The sequence below is a fragment of the Rhineura floridana genome, chromosome 2 (assembly GCF_030035675.1).
Source record: "Rhineura floridana isolate rRhiFlo1 chromosome 2, rRhiFlo1.hap2, whole genome shotgun sequence".
Lineage (NCBI taxonomy): Eukaryota > Metazoa > Chordata > Lepidosauria > Squamata > Rhineuridae > Rhineura > Rhineura floridana.
In genome coordinates, this window is record NC_084481.1 from 157,149,160 (window position 1) to 157,164,840 (window position 15,681).

A 15,681-nucleotide genomic window follows, 5' to 3' on the forward strand; every position below is an offset into this window, starting at 1 on the left:
GAAGAGGGGAAGATCAACTGTAGCGTGCTACAGCTGATCTTCTCCTCTTCTGGCACGATCAGACTCCCGCTCGAGCTGATCGCATCCAAGGAGGGGAAAATCTGATCTTTTCCTCCTCTAGTGCGATCAGCGGGTTAGGTTCCAGACCCCCGCGCTACAGCTGATCTGCTTTCCAGCGGTTTTTGCTTTCCGGCGGGGGTCTGGAACCTAACCTGCCGTATGAGTGGGGCCCTACTGTATGTATGTATATATATACATACATACACAGTTTTGAAAGCAACAAACACATATATATTGTATTTTATGCATTTTAATTTATTTTAATGCTTTTGTGATCTTTATTGTGTACAATTTTATTATGTACGTGTACGATTTTAGTGTAAGCTGCCACTATTATAGGTTATAGTCTAAGTGTCCTATTACAGGGTAAAAGGGCAGGATAGAGATATTTTAAATAAATAAATAATAAAATATCACTACTAATAGCCTGACAGCTTTGTATCTATAGTAGTCCACATTGGTTTCCAATTCTTCCTTTAATCAGGTCCTTTTGCTATTAATCAGTGAACTACTATTTCTTTTTTTAAAAAAAAAGCCCAACACAACACAAACTAAATGAACAGAAATCTATTCAGCCCAACTCAATCTGGCCAGCCAAGTCTCATGACCAGCAGGATTGCCCCTTCTCTTGCTTGCCCAGCAGGATGCCCCAAAATGGCGTGTGAATTTCTCTCTGCTCTTGCGGCAGCATTAAAATGAACAATAGTTTCTGCCAGTGTCATTCATCTCCTCCTGTTGCCAGACTGTTTTGTTCTTTCTTGTCGCTTTTCACCTTACAGGGAGGAGTTTTTAGAAGCCCAACAGCTTGGCAACAATACAAAAAAAATATGTATTTTCCAGGGGAATTTTTTATTATTATTATTACTATTTACTACAAGGGAGGTGAGGTTAAGAGACAAGAAGCAACAACACTTCCCTTATGGAATAGAGAAAAGGCAGAAACGCCAGAAGTTCTCAGGCCCCAGCTGACCTGTTCCCTTCCACGACTGGTTTGTCTGTTTGAGGGAGTGCAGAATTTGCTGGAGAGAGAGGGTCATAGGGGAACAAAACTCTTTTCTTCTTTAGGAAGTTGGGACTACATAATTGCTGAGAGGCAGCTTCCTGGTGGAAATCAACATGGATCCCAGCTAATATTCAATGTTGTTTTGTGTGCAGGCATGTGGCCTTTCATTCTCTCCCTCTCATTCATTTCAGATCACTGAGACGGAAGAAAGGCATAAGCACCAAACCACTAACAGTTCAATGGTACTCCACCCCAACCGAGTGGCTCAAATAAAAAGCAGTTGCTACAACACAAAACTAAAACAGGAAAGAAAAAAAAAATCAACAGGATCATCAGACGAAACAGATTCAAACATGACCTTCTGCAGCCAGCCATTTGAATGGGAAGTATCTGTCCTGTAATCAGTCATCACCTGGTCAAACAGGCCAAAAAAAGGACTGCAATACAAAAAACGGGGGGCTGGATATCATGGCTCACTCATGGTAAAGAAGACTGATGAATGTAGCTTTCGGGGACCTACATTAACTTTGCATAACCAGAGTCTGACAGTCTCCCCCCACCAACCCCAAAAAAGCTTCTGGAGGAGAGATTTTAAGCAGAGAAGTAATAAGAGAAGAGATACTTAACTGTTTCCCTGTCCATCATTTCACTAGGGTGACTACTTACAAAAAAATAAATGCATCACAAAAAGAGGGCAAAAAAAGAAGATATTTGCATATAATTTGCATATGGTGATTATATGCATATATGCAAATTTAGAAAATTAGGGGTTGGGAAGCACATCTCACCCTAGCAGAGAAATCTGTGAACAGGCAATATGTATGCCTGCCAATCTGCTGTCCAGATACCTGCAGCTTCACAGCCACTGTTCTCCCTTCTCAGGGTTATTGTATTTTATTTTTAAACAAGAAGAAAACATCTTCACATAGAGGACTGTTATGACGCAAAGTTACTTCATCCACCCGGACGTTGCTTTTCAAATAATGTAATAGGGCTACAACATGGTTTACATGCCATGTATAAGAGCTTTGGTTTCACTGCAGATCAGGGACAACAGAGGAATCCTGCCACATGAATCAGATGAACTTCTGGGATATGTCTAGGTAACAACTTAGATTAAAATACCTTAAAGAAAGGCTTCGTCTCCCTGGTATCTGTTAATTCATTCAAGTGTATGTGAATTTTAAATTAGGAGCAGAAGTAATAAAACTGGTTAAATGACAGCAAAAAAAAGGAAGAACCAAGAGAAAGTGGGGAGTACAAAATGCAAGGTATTCTGAGGGTGAAGAAGGGGTTCAGCGGTCAGAGCTGTGGGTGTCTGTTTTATACATTCACCCAGATTTGTTGGAATTCTAAAGAGTTAGGGATAGCCCTCCAAACTCCTAGGTAATCACCTATGGAACATTTATGGAACAGAGAACATAACACCTATCCTGTTCCAACTACACCGGCTGACTGTATGCTTCCGAGCCCAATTCAAAGTGCTGGTTTTTACCTATAAAGCTCTTTACAGCTCAGGACCCAAATATCTTCTGGAACACATCTTCCAATATGAACCTCCCCAAACTCTTAGATCTGCCTCTGAGGCCCTTCTCCAGGTCCCCCCTCTTGAGGGAAGCTCAGAGAGTGGTGACAAAAAAGAGAGCCTTTTGAGTTGTGGCTCCCCATTTGTGGAATATGCTCCTCAGTGAGGTCCGCCTGGCACCTTCATTGTCCTCTTTTTGGCGCCAGGTAAAGCGTACCTTTTTTCCCAGGCATTTGATAGATTGAGATGATGTTTAGTTTTAATATGCTGCCAAAACTTCCTGCGGCTGTGTGAGGGTGCTATTGCTATTGTTTTATTGTTGTTTGTTATCTTTCTATAGTACGTTCTATTTGTTTTTGTTTAAACATTGTGTAAATTGCTTGGGGGACCTTCGGGTATCAAGCAAATTATTATTGTTATTAACACCATTCTCTCTCTGTCTCCTCTCAGATTTTATCCTAAAACAGAATACACACATCTTAAAAACAAAAAAAGGCTGTGCCTGGAAATCTAGAACTCACAAGTTCACAACCTTAATAATAAAGGACAATATAGATATTTTCCTTTCCATTCTGTAATGAAGAGATGTGTGTGATATTAAAGCTTCATACGCACACACCCATAGTAGTCCAACAAATAAGACAGAATGAGGCAGCCCTCACAAGATCAGTACCAAAAATATCTAGACCCCTTTCTGCTATGGTGTCTGCTGTCATAACTATTTTCTATACAACATTACATGCATAATATTTCATAATACCAACATATTTGCCTCAGAACCACCCATGCTTAGCTACTCTAGGTACATTCTTAAATATGCACATCCTCCAGTTCACTTCTTAGTACAACACTATACTTTTAGTCTTTTACACACACACAGATGCACACACACACAGGGCAATCTCCTCTATTTGCTCTGGGCTCACCATTCTCTGTTCTTCTAAGTTTCAGCGCGTACAAAAAAACTGTTTCTTAAAAAAAACCTTTGTTTCTCTTACAAACTGATAAATGTCCTCCAGAAATAATTGCCCTCTTCCCACTAAACAGCTATTTGTTTTAAGGGAAACCCTGTAAGTTATTCCTCACTCTGTACAAATACCAACAAAATCTATACCTCAGTTTTCTGTTTGAAAATCCACAAGGTAGCTAACAATCACTACATCCAATGAAAACCATTAAGAACAAAAATCTCACCAATAAAATAAAAATGAGTAACAACAGTTTCTTAGATTTCCAAGTGTGTCCTCAGACTCAAAAAGGCTGCGGACCCCATTTGTTTTCAGTGGAGGTAGACACAGATGGGTCTACATACTTATATAAGAAGCTGCCTTATATCAGAGTATTCATCCATCTAGACAAGTATTGTCTACTCTGATGGGCAGTTCTCCTGGGTCTTGGACAGAGGTCTTTCACTTCACCTGCTACATTAACCTTTTAACTGGAGATGCCAAAGATTGAACCTGGAGCCTTTGGCATGCAAAGCTTGTGCTCTACCACTGAGCTACGGTCCATCTCCAAAATGTCCAAAAGTGTGATCCTGCTTTCCACAGGGCAAGGCTTTCTCTAGGAATTGGACCCAGGACCTGTAGCACCTAAAGTAAGAATGGAGCCACTTAATCAATAAGCCAGATTTACACAAACAGCACTACTGGGAACACCTGTGGTCCTCCTGCTACTGCTGGACTACAACTCAGTGGGGTGACTGAATTGTCACTCTGACTATACACACAGGGACTAAAAGACATTACAAAATTAAAGCAAAATAATATATTTATTTTTAAAAACCACTACGTTTTAATGTACAGATTCAGATGACTAGGTTCAGTCTTGCTCAAAGGAGTCCATGGAACATAGGAAATAACTGCTTTAGAAGAAAGGGGGGGCTCCTATCTTTGCCATTTGAAATTGCACAGCTGTCAACTTTTGGTAGCTTCATGTGTGACTTTTTTTCAGCATGCAAAATAAATATGGCAATTCATTTCAACTTCAGAGAACCAAAAAAGAATAAAAGAGCTGGACAAAAAAGGCAAAGCCCCACCTTGCATCTGAAGGATTGCAGATCTCAGGAAAGATTGTAGATCTGATGGAGGTAGTGGTCGACAACAGAGAAGGAGAAGTGGTATGTTAACACTGTTTGCATCTGGCTTGTCATGACTTACTTTTCCTTGTATTCTCTTTATTATCTACCCTGCCCAAGGCCCCCAGATAGCCCCATGTTTTCACATCCAAGAAGAATCAACTTCATCACAGGGCCAAGGAGTGAACTGTAACTTTAGCTATAGTTTTTTAAGTGCTGTCTGTTTGGCTTGGCTAGCCTCCTCAGTTATGTGTAGGCTTTGACATTTATCAGGTATATATGCCTAGGGGGTGGGAAGGCAGAAGTTGCACAAGAGAAAGACTGGTGACAAGGCCTCTGCATGCCACCATGTCTTTAAGGCACCAGCCACCTGTGCATCCTTATCTTCCTTGTCATTCTGCCACTTATTTTCCCTTGATAATACAGAGCAGTAGGTTGAGGTTTTTATGCATTCTGTTAGAGAAACAAAGTTGTAGAAGCAGGTAACGAAAAGATGAGCTGTACTCAACTTTTAGGCCCAGTTCAGACAGAAACACAAAACCACAATTTAGTACTACAAGAATTACCCTGAGCAAGCAGGTTTACACGCTCACTCCCTATTCTCCCCCCTCCATGCATCCAGGATGAAATCTTTTCAGAAATCAGTTTTGTAATCTTGGGCTCATTGTAGCTTGTGCATGTACTGCTAAACCATGGTTTAATGTTACAGGTAAAAATATAAATGTACTAAACTCTGATTAGATAAACATGTCAGCTGTATAACCCATGGTATGAAGTTAGTTTATTTTGAAACATACCAGAGTTTGTTGTCAACCAGGATTCCTGGGTTCATAGGATAGGACAAAGTGACATTTTTTTAAAGTGAAACTAATCTCCAAAGGGGAAAGGGAAACCATTCAAATCTGATGTTTTGCTTGAGCTCACTGTAGCTTATTTATGCATGTAGCACTAAACCATGGTTTAGCATTACAGGCAAATACAGCTATTATGTTCTCAACTTTAAAAAATGTAAGCAAAACAAACCAAATGCATTTTCCTTAATCTACCTTTTCAGAAACAGCAGATATTTTGCTGAAAAGGTCACTTGATATAAAATCAGTTGTTTCTCAAAAGTGACCAGAGGGAATTACAATAGAAAGAGGGGGAAAGAACCTTATCTTTGCCTACTGGTGCCAACTCTTCTTCTTTAAATAAAAGCATGTCAAAAAGACAAAATAATTAGTGGAATGGAGCTTCAGTAAGACATCCACAATAATAGTATTTATATCACATTTGATTAGCCTAATCTCAGGCTCTCAAAAGGGTTACAACCCAGATTAACCCATACAACACAATAAATCATATTGAAAACCCAGCAATAAGATTGTTAACAGCAAAAATAAAATAGAAGTACAAAAACAGCAACCCCTGTTATAAAAGAGCACCAAAGATTAAAAAAAGGAAGGATTTTGTCAATTTTCAAGAAGACAGGAGAGGATTAACCAGGCAAACTTCCATTAAGGAGTAGCAAAGACAAGAATGCCTTACACCTTGCCTCTAGTGTGTGGGCACCTCTATACAAGAGCTGTGTTTAGGCATTTCCTAAACACATGATGTTTAAAAGTGGGGATGGGAGGCAAGGGCACGCATTCAAGCCCTGCCTGAAAGTAGGGAAATTTACAAATACTCAGAAATCTGAACTTGTGGGTAAGTCTAGGGCACTGTGGATTTAAAATTGCAGGTTTGCTGGAAACTTCAGTTTGCTGTAGTGTTATCTCAAAAGCGGAGGAAAATATTCCTGTCAAATCTCTCACAGCTGCTGCTGCGGAAGCTATCTGTGTGGAAGAGCCAGATTACCCTGCTTGAGCATCCCGGCTCCCTTCACTCTACTCCAATAAATTGGCAGATAGGGCCGCTGAGCTCATGCTGCTGCCTGACTGCACTTAAACCCTTTCTTAAACCCTTTCTCACTCCCTTAACCTTTTAAAAGACCCTCTATCTTTTTTTAAAAAAAGACTGGGAGAAGATCAAGAAAAAAAAGGTTTTGGTTTAAGAAATTAGGAAAGGTTCCGAGTTGCTTCTACCACCCAAGTGCTCCAAAAAGAGAGCTGCAGGAGAATAACCTACAGTGGAGTTGGCAGAAAATGACTCTGGAGATAGGTTTGCCCAGCCCATTCAGGAAACCCCTTCGAAATATTCTACTTACTGTCTGTGGAGTAAGTGGGTGGTGACAACCCATAGAGGACTCCTCTCCTCCACTGCAGGAGAAAACACAAGACTACATGAACAAGCTCTGGTAAATGAAGATACAGTCAAGCTGGCTATTTAAAAAAAATCTTACCAAAGAAATAGCCAGTTATAATAGTCTTAATGCCAGTCTGCTACTATTACAGGTCAGACAAACCTACAGATCATATGAATTATTCCAAAAAATATGAACTGTACACTCACAATGTCCCAAGAGAAAACAACTTAACTGCGTAGAGGGAGCTCCTCTCAACTCAGTATATTAATTGTCAGATTTCTTTTTCACCATTTTCTTAAATTAACTTCCCTCTGGGATTTAGTGGCGTGGCAGGGCCAATCAGGTAAACTCCAAACATATTATTTATTTATTTATTATTTGATTTATATCCCGCCCTTCCTCCCAGCAGGAGCCCAGGGCAGCAAACAGAAGTGCTAAAAACACTTTAAAACATCATAAAAACAGACCTTAAAATACATTAAAACAAAACAACGTTAAAAACATTTTTTAAAAGCTTTAAAAACATCTTTTAAAAAAGGGTTAAAAACATTATTAAAAAAAAACATATTAACAAGCAATTCTAACACAGACGCAGACTGGGATAGGTCTCAACTTAAAAGGCTTGTTGAAAGAGGAAAGTCTTCAAAAGGCACCGAAACGATAGCAGAGATGGCTCCTGCCTAATGTTTAAGGGGAGGGAATTCCACAGGGTAGGTGCCGCCACACTAAAGGTCCGTCTTCTATATTGTGCAGAACGAACCTCCTGATAAGATGGTATCTGCAGGAGGCCCTCACCTGCAGAGTGCAGTGATTGGCTGGGTATATAAGGGATAAGACGGTGGTATCCTGGTCCTGAGCTGTATAGGGCTTTGTACACCAAAACTAGAACCTTGAACTTGGCCCAGTAGCAAATGGGCAGCCAGTGCAATTCTTTCAGCAGCAGGGTGACATGTTGGCGATACCCTGTCCCAGTGAGCAGTCTCACCGCTGCATTTTGCACCAGCTGCAGCTTCCAGACCAACCTCAAGGGCAGCCCCACATAAAGCGCATTACAGTAATCCAGCCTGGAGGTTACCCGTGCATGGACAACAGTGATCAGGCTATCCCAGTCCAGAAACAGCCATAGCTGTCTTATCAGCCGAAGCTGGTAAAAGGCACTCCTAGCCACAAAGGTCACCTGGGCCTCTAACAACAAAGATGGATCCAGGAGCACCCCCAGGCTACGAACCTGCTCTTTCAGAGGGAGTACGACCCCATCCAAAGCAGGCAACTGACCAATTATCCAAACTCGGGAACCACCAACCCACAGTGCCTCCGTCTTGCTAGGATTCAGACTCAGTTTATTGGCCCTTATCTAGCCCACTACAGAGTACAGGCAGCGGTCCAGGACTTGCACGGCCTCTCCTGATTCAGATGTTACAGAGAAATAGAGCTGGGTATCATCAGCATACTGCTGACACCTCGCGCCAAGCTCCTGATGACTGCTCCCAAGGGCTACATATAGATTGTTAAACAGCATGGGGGACAAGATGGTACCCTGCAGCACCCCACAGTACAACTGCCAGGGGGCCGAAAGACAGTCACCCAATGTTATTCTCTGAGAGCGACCCTGGAGATAGGATCGGAACCACTGTAAAACAGTTCCTCCAATACCCATCTCACCAAGTTGGCCCAAAAGGATACCATGGTCAATGGTATCAAAAGCCGCTGAGAGATCAAGTAAGAATAACAGGGTCGCACTCCCCCTGTCCTTCTCCCGATAAAGGTCATCCATCAAGGCAACCAAGGCCGATTCAGTCCCATAATCAGGCATGAACCCAGCCTGGGATGGGTCAAGATAATCTGTTTCATCCAAGAGTATTTACAATGGCTAAGCCACAACCCTCTCAATCACCTTCCCTAAAAAGGGGGTATTTGCAACCGGTGATTAGTTGTCACAAGCCAATGGGTCCAGGGTGGGCTTTTTCAGGAGTGGTCAGATCACAGTCTCTTTCAAGGCGGCTGGAACCACTCCCTCCCGCAATGATGCGTTGACCACACTCAGGATCCACTCGGTCAGACACCCTCAGCAAGCTTTAATAAGCTAAGAAGGACAAGGGTCGAGAGGACACGTTGCTGGCCGCATCATTGCAAGCACCTTGTCCACGTCATCAAGCCGCATCAACTGAAACCATTCCCAAGAAGTTGCAGCAGACGTTGCACTGGACACCTCATTGGGAACTACAGTAGATGTGGAGGGAGCATCAAGACTGCGACATAGGACAGCAACTTTACCCTCAAAGTGCCTTGCAAACAATTCACAGTGGGCCTCCAAAGGGTCTAAAACTCCATTTCCTGGAGCTGATGTCAACAGACCCCTGATAATAAGGAAAAGCTCCACTGGACGGCTACTTGAGGATGCGATGGAGGCACAGAAGTGGGCCTTCTTCACTGCCCTCACTGCCACACAGTAGGCACAGTTATGATGTTTTACTCATGCCCGATCAGCCTCACAGCACGTCTTTCGCCACTTGCGCTCTAGCCATCATCCAGCCTGTTTCATTGCCCTTAGCTCACTGGTGTACCAAGGTGCAAGCCGGGCTCCACAGTGTGACAAGAGTTTCAACAGGGTCACCTGTCTATCTACTGGGAACTCCCCCAGGGCATTCAGGAATCCAGTGGATTCCATTAGGCTCCGGGGGCGGACCATCTTAATTTGTCCACCACCCCTGCAGGAAAGGATCGGAGCCATAAGTCTAAACTTCACCAGGAAGTGGTCTGACCAGGACAATGGGATGACATCCACCACCACCCTATCTCCAGAACACCCCTTCCTCCATCTGGAGCAAAAACCAAGTTGAGGGTGTGCCCTGCCCTATGTGTTGAGCCAGTAACAACTTGAGACAACCCCATGGTCGTCATGGAGGCCATGAAGTCCTGAGCCGGAACACTAGAGGCAGCCTCAGCATGGACATTGAAATCACCCAGCACTATTGTTCTGGGCTCCTCCAACACCACAGCAGAGATGGCCTCCGCCAGCTCAGTCAGAGAAGCTGCCGGGCAGCAGGGTGGACGATACACCAGCAGCAACCCTAGTTTACTGTCTTCTCGGCCCAACACCAGGTGCAGGCCCTCACAGACAGCTCCAAGACAGAGTGGTTTCCTGGTGACAGAGATGGAAGTTCTGTAGACCACAGCAACTCCTCCCCCCCCCGTCCCTGCAGCCTGTGCTGGTGTTGCACCAAGTATCCAGGTGGGCAAGGCTGGGTCAGATCAACTCCTCCCAGCTCACCCACCCAGGTCTCAGTAATGCCCACCAAATCAGCACCTTCATCCACAATCAAATCATGGGTGACAGTGGTCTTATTGTGTACCAATATGGCTTTAAACAACAACACACACAGGCCAGTGGGCACAGCAGATGAGCAACGAGGAACCCATCCATGAGAGGAGTGGCAGCAAGGAACAAGGTGCAGATAGCCTTGCCCTCATCTTCTATGGTAATTTATTACATCCCCATGGCTATATTTCCCTCTGCCCGTAATCACTGAAATTAGGGTGGCATCACCCATGTTCTAGCCTTCTGTCAGATACAGAGTCTCACTCTGAAGGCACCTGGCAACTTTCTCCTATCATTCAGTTCACTGCACAGGCTTCCACCCACTACACATGCACCACACACCCTCCCTACCACCAATCTCCTCCAGATTAGTTTAACAGAAAACAAATTAAAAAAAGAAAAGGTAATAGAAATGGGTTAGCGCCCTCGCCCTCGGGACTCCTCTTCAGTGGCGACCCTGCCAGCGGCATACCCTCCGCCCAAGGGAAGCTGGGCTTTTAAGCCCCCTGACCCAGCCAGCAGCTGATGCAAGAGGCTGCAAGATTAACTGCAGCCTCTCTCTGGGGAGCAAGGGTCAGGCAGGGAGTCCCAGTCCTTGCAGCACTTACCAGGGACTTCAGCTGTCTTGATGGCTGACCTCAAACCATGCTGGCCTGACCTCAAACCATGATAACAGCAAGGGAGCAGAAACATTCCTTGCAGACCTTAGCCCAGGCCTGAACAAGCAAAAGACAATTTATTTTCATTCCTTCCTTCTAAAGGACATTTCTGGTACCAGACAGTATCACAGAAGTCTTTGCTTTCAAAAAACAGACAGTTGCAAGATGAAGGAATATAGTGGCCATTTAAACTCACTATTTAAATAAAATACCCTGCTTTTCAGATGATCTCTTCTCATTGGAAGTGAATCATAAAAAGGACACATTCATGCCACAAATCTGTTCCTAAATATCAAAACTGCCAAAGGACCCATTAAGTAGCTTTCACTTGTTTTGAATTTTACAGTAAAAAAATTAACCTTTCAAAATCTATCAGATGTTTTTTCAAGCAGAAGATTCAAAGTGCTGGATTTAACTTATAAAGCCTTATACAGCTCAGGACCCCACTACCTTACAAAACACCTTTCCCCATATAAGCCTGCCTGGACTCTGAGGTCAACATTGGAAGTCCTTCTCCATGTACTACCTCCACAGTAAGCCAGAGGGTGATGACAAGAGAACAGGCCTTCTGAGTAGTGCCCACCCCTTTATGGAATATTCTCCCCAAGGAGGCTTGCCTGGCATCAATGCTAACATTTTTTCAGCACCAGGCAAAGAAATTTATTTTCTCACAAGCATTTGTATGTTTTCTGCAGTAGGTGACAGCAATTTCTGGGTCATTTGTCTAGTAGACAAGTGTATGTTTGTGGGATGGAGGGAATTGTTTTAAATGTCATGTTGGTGTTTTGATTGGGTTTTTTTTTAATTGTATTGTCTGCTTGATTTTTTTATCTCTGTAAATCACTTCAAGATTTTTTGCGGAAAGCAACTAATAAATAAAATAAATACTACAAATAAATACATTATTTCCAAATGGCAAGCCTTCAGTGAACTTATAAACATTGCCAGGTTTCTAGTTATGCGCTTGGGTGAAAAATATGACCTAAGGCTTTGTAAGAAGAGGATGTTTCATCTGGTTTTACGGAAGGGTGTCAGCTTAGAAAAAATCCCTTCATTAAAAGCCTTTGGAATCACTAGAGTCTGTAGACATAGCATTAGGGCAACATGTGTTTATCTAACAAACAGACAAAGAAAATATATGGTGCATAATTTTTTACAGTCAAAACCCAAATAGAAACAGTGTGCTCCAGTGTTTTGTTTTGTTTTAACTGGGAAACCAAGGTTCTAAGTGTAGTAGTATCATGTTTGCTTATGAGGTTTTTATCAAGTTACTCTATCATATTTAGCTTTCCAGATATAAAGGGACATAATAGCAGCATACTTCATTTTGAAATACTTTATTACATACGTATACTCCCTCCATGCACAGATGTGTATGATTCCTTCAGATTTTGCTACAGGATCTTTTCTCCTAGAAATGACCCATTAGTGTGTAGGCCAGTTGCTTCACATCAGTCTCTCAGTGCTTCATATGCACTTTTCCACAGTGGCACACACACATACACAGAGTATTTTGGATTGTGTTGAATTATTTGTGGGGCATTGGTGGATGGATGATCCTACCTCACTAGATGATATTTTCGTTCCTGGCAGGTCTGTGGTTCTACACTGCACTTCATTATAGTAATAAAATCTCCTGAACCTCAGTTCCTCGACAGATTATATACACAATTTATGCAACACTGAATATTGTGCAGCTTTAGGTTAGATTTAAACCTGTATAATTTTTTACCAACACTATAGATGATGGTGTCAGTCCAGAGAAAGTTACTTTTGTTTAAACCCATTCAAATCTGTGGCATAATTTAATAGTGCCTAACTAAAGTTTTCTTGATTTCAAGTAATTTTCTCAGGATCAGGGCTTATTATACCCAAAATTAAAATAGTGTAATTTAAATATCCTGTTTAGTGAGTGACCTTGAGGCAAAGTGGTGAGCAAGACATGTCATAAAATAAGTGTGTTTATATATAAGTGGGTAACATGGAAATTGGCTTAGGCTACAATGCAAACCCCCTTTCCACCAGACTGCAGTGGGTGGGGGTTGGGTTGGGCAAAGGTGTCTCCATATTTCTCTCTTTATGAGCTAGTTACTTCAAAATGCAATGCACAAAAACATGTTTCCTCTTTTCTTTAAGCTTCTAAAAATGCAAAGACGAAACTAAAAAATTAAGCAATGTTTCCAACAGAAAATACATTCTAACTCTTCTGCTTTCCTTGATTGAAAAGTCTTGGGTGGTATTTAATGCTAGCCCTACTCAGAGTAGACCTACTGAGGTTAATATACATGACTAACTAAGGTTCATTAATTTCAATGGGTCTACTCTGAATAGGATTTAGAATCATAGAATCGTAGAATTGGAAGGGGCCTATAAGGCCATCAAGTCAAACCCCCTGCTCAGTGCAGGAATTAGTTGCATACAACCCCATGTTGTATGCATAAAGCTTAGCAGACACAACACCCAGCCAGAGCTTGGAAAAGTTACTTTTTTTGAACTACAACTCCCATCAGCCCAATCCAGTGGCCATGCTGTCTGGGGCTGATGGGAGTTGTAGTTCAAAAAAGTAACTTTTCCAAGCTCTGCACCCAGCCTGGGTCCATGCTGTGATCTCCAGCTGCCATCCCAAAACAGAAGTCAAGGGTGGAAAGAGAGCCATGTGTTTACCAGCCTTCATCAAATGATGACCAAGGCAAAAGGGCCCAATTGTGCTGCACAACACCTCCACCTCCTTAGTCACTCTTTGGTGACAGCAGAGAAAAGGTGCACATACATCCCTCAAACACCACTTGGCTATAACAGTTGTGAATTTCAGAGGTCTCTGCTATAGAGGCCCCTGATGAAATCATCTTTAGAACTCATGACCCTGGGCTTCATCTGAGCTGGAGGAGCCCAGCATCAAGACATACTTAACAATGGCAGCCCTTATTCCTGGAATCTGTTAATTTACATGAAAGAAGAGCTTATCTGTGTATTCCTCCAAGAAGCCAAATTGGTCTACATAGGCATCTTGAGGGTTCTACCATGTCAGCTTTCAATTTAGCAATTAAGTGCTGCTAAAGTAAAGAGCCAGTGTGGTGTAGTGGTTAAGGTGTTGGACTACGACCTGGGAGACCAGGGTTCGAATCCCCACATGGCCATGAAGCTCACTGGGTGACCTTGGGCCAGTCACTGCCTCTCAGCCTCATGAAAACCCTATTCATAGGGTCGCCATAAGTCGCAATTGACTTGAAGGCAGTACGTGTGTGCGCGCACACACACGCACACACACACACAGAGTAAATAAATAAATAAAAGAAATTAACCACTGCTGAAATTAAACACTGTCAAAACCACAAATTAATTAGCAAAGCAAGAAATAGCCTGGGTCCTCAACTTATTTATCCTCCTTTCTACACACACACTTTCTCCTTACCACCACTTTCCCCCTCCCTAAGAAGATCCATTAGGAGAGAGCTGCAGAAATATTTGCCCCCAACTGGAAACTGTTGCTGAGACTCGCTGTATTGTAAATGGGAATACACATAGCAACATTGCACTGTGAGAAGCCCTGCGGGATTCCAGCCATTTCAGGGAGGCTTTGTGTGCCCAGTTCTCTGTGCACTGGCCAGGCCATTGTGAAAAGGAAACAGAAAACCCATTACCAACCTCAACCCTCCCCCCCCCGCACGCACACGCGCACACACCCACACTCACAAACAATTTCCATTCTCCCTCTCTAGCGCTTCTTTCCTCTTCCTCTACTCTCCTCCCCAGCCTCCACAAGACAAATTGAGATGGGAGAGGAGGGTTGTTTTTAAAAGGAGTGAAAAGGTTTCCTCCATCAGATTTAAGGCAACAAGTCAGAACTGCAAGGAGCCTTTTATCCACCAGGGAAGCCTCCCACTGCTCCCAGGCTGGGCAGAGCTGGAGTCCTGGGGCCCAGCTTTCTGAAGCCTGTCATTGATTTGTCACTTGTGATAAGTGAGGCCAGAACGGTTCCCACAATCCCCTGCAGAGGGGAAGGTTCTCCCACAATGCCCAAAGGGAGAGACAATTTTTTAAAAAAAAGAGTGAGAAAGGAATACAGAATTTAGAGGTCAAAAAATCTGGGATGTTTCTTTTCTCTGACAACAAAATAAGTGACTGTTCTGCAGCTCAGCTAAGGAGAAGACAGTGTTTCAAAAGGACAACACTGCCGCTTATGTGAGTTCTTCCATGTCCCTCTTGGTAAGAAAACGATACATTGGATTTCTTCTATATCCTTGTGCCCCATGGCCTTCTGTGTGCCAGCTCCATACACCAATATTCCTGTAGCAATTTGCAACTGTTCCTATGCCAATCTAGAGCCTTTTAAATCTTCCTTACTTACACATGGGCACTCTTCACCCCACCCCACCCCGGAGATGTTGTTGGAGGATAGTTCTATTTGGGAGTCCTTTCCTCACAAAATTAAACAAAAGAGATTTTAAAAATGAAAGTCTGGAAGATTAATTAAAAAAGCAACAGAGAGCATGCACAAAGAGAGAGCTGCACTACCCAAAGACAGGGAAGCAAAGAACCACAGAAACATGAAAAATCTTAAGTGCAAAGAAAAAGCATTTAAAAAAAAAAGAAGAAGTAGGATACGAGTCCACAGAAAAGATAAAAGTCCACAGAAATAATACCATCCTAGAATTCTAATTTATAACCTTAGGATGACAAAGGACAGGGTTGGAAAAAACATAAATACTCGTCATCAACTAATTTGTTATCTGTACTCTAAATCTCTGAGAAGGACCACAGGTCAGTGGTAGAACATCTGCCTTGCATGCAGAAGGTCCCAGATTCAATCCCTG

The 15,681-nt window shown here is 42.7% G+C and overlaps 1 protein-coding gene across 6 annotated transcripts in view; it reads right to left on the reverse strand.

Annotated features, from left to right (window-relative positions):
* The window catches only part of LRP4 (LDL receptor related protein 4), a 157,321-nt gene that overhangs the window by 111,534 nt on the left and 30,106 nt on the right, over positions 1-15,681 (reverse strand). Inside the window, exon 2 of one of the 6 annotated variants that reach the window (XM_061610918.1) lies at positions 6,851-6,902. The exons of the other annotated variants lie outside the window; for them this stretch is intronic. The gene's annotated coding sequence lies outside the window, so the exon portion shown is untranslated. The remainder of the gene's footprint in view (positions 1-6,850; positions 6,903-15,681) is intronic. 6 annotated transcript variants of the gene reach the window in all.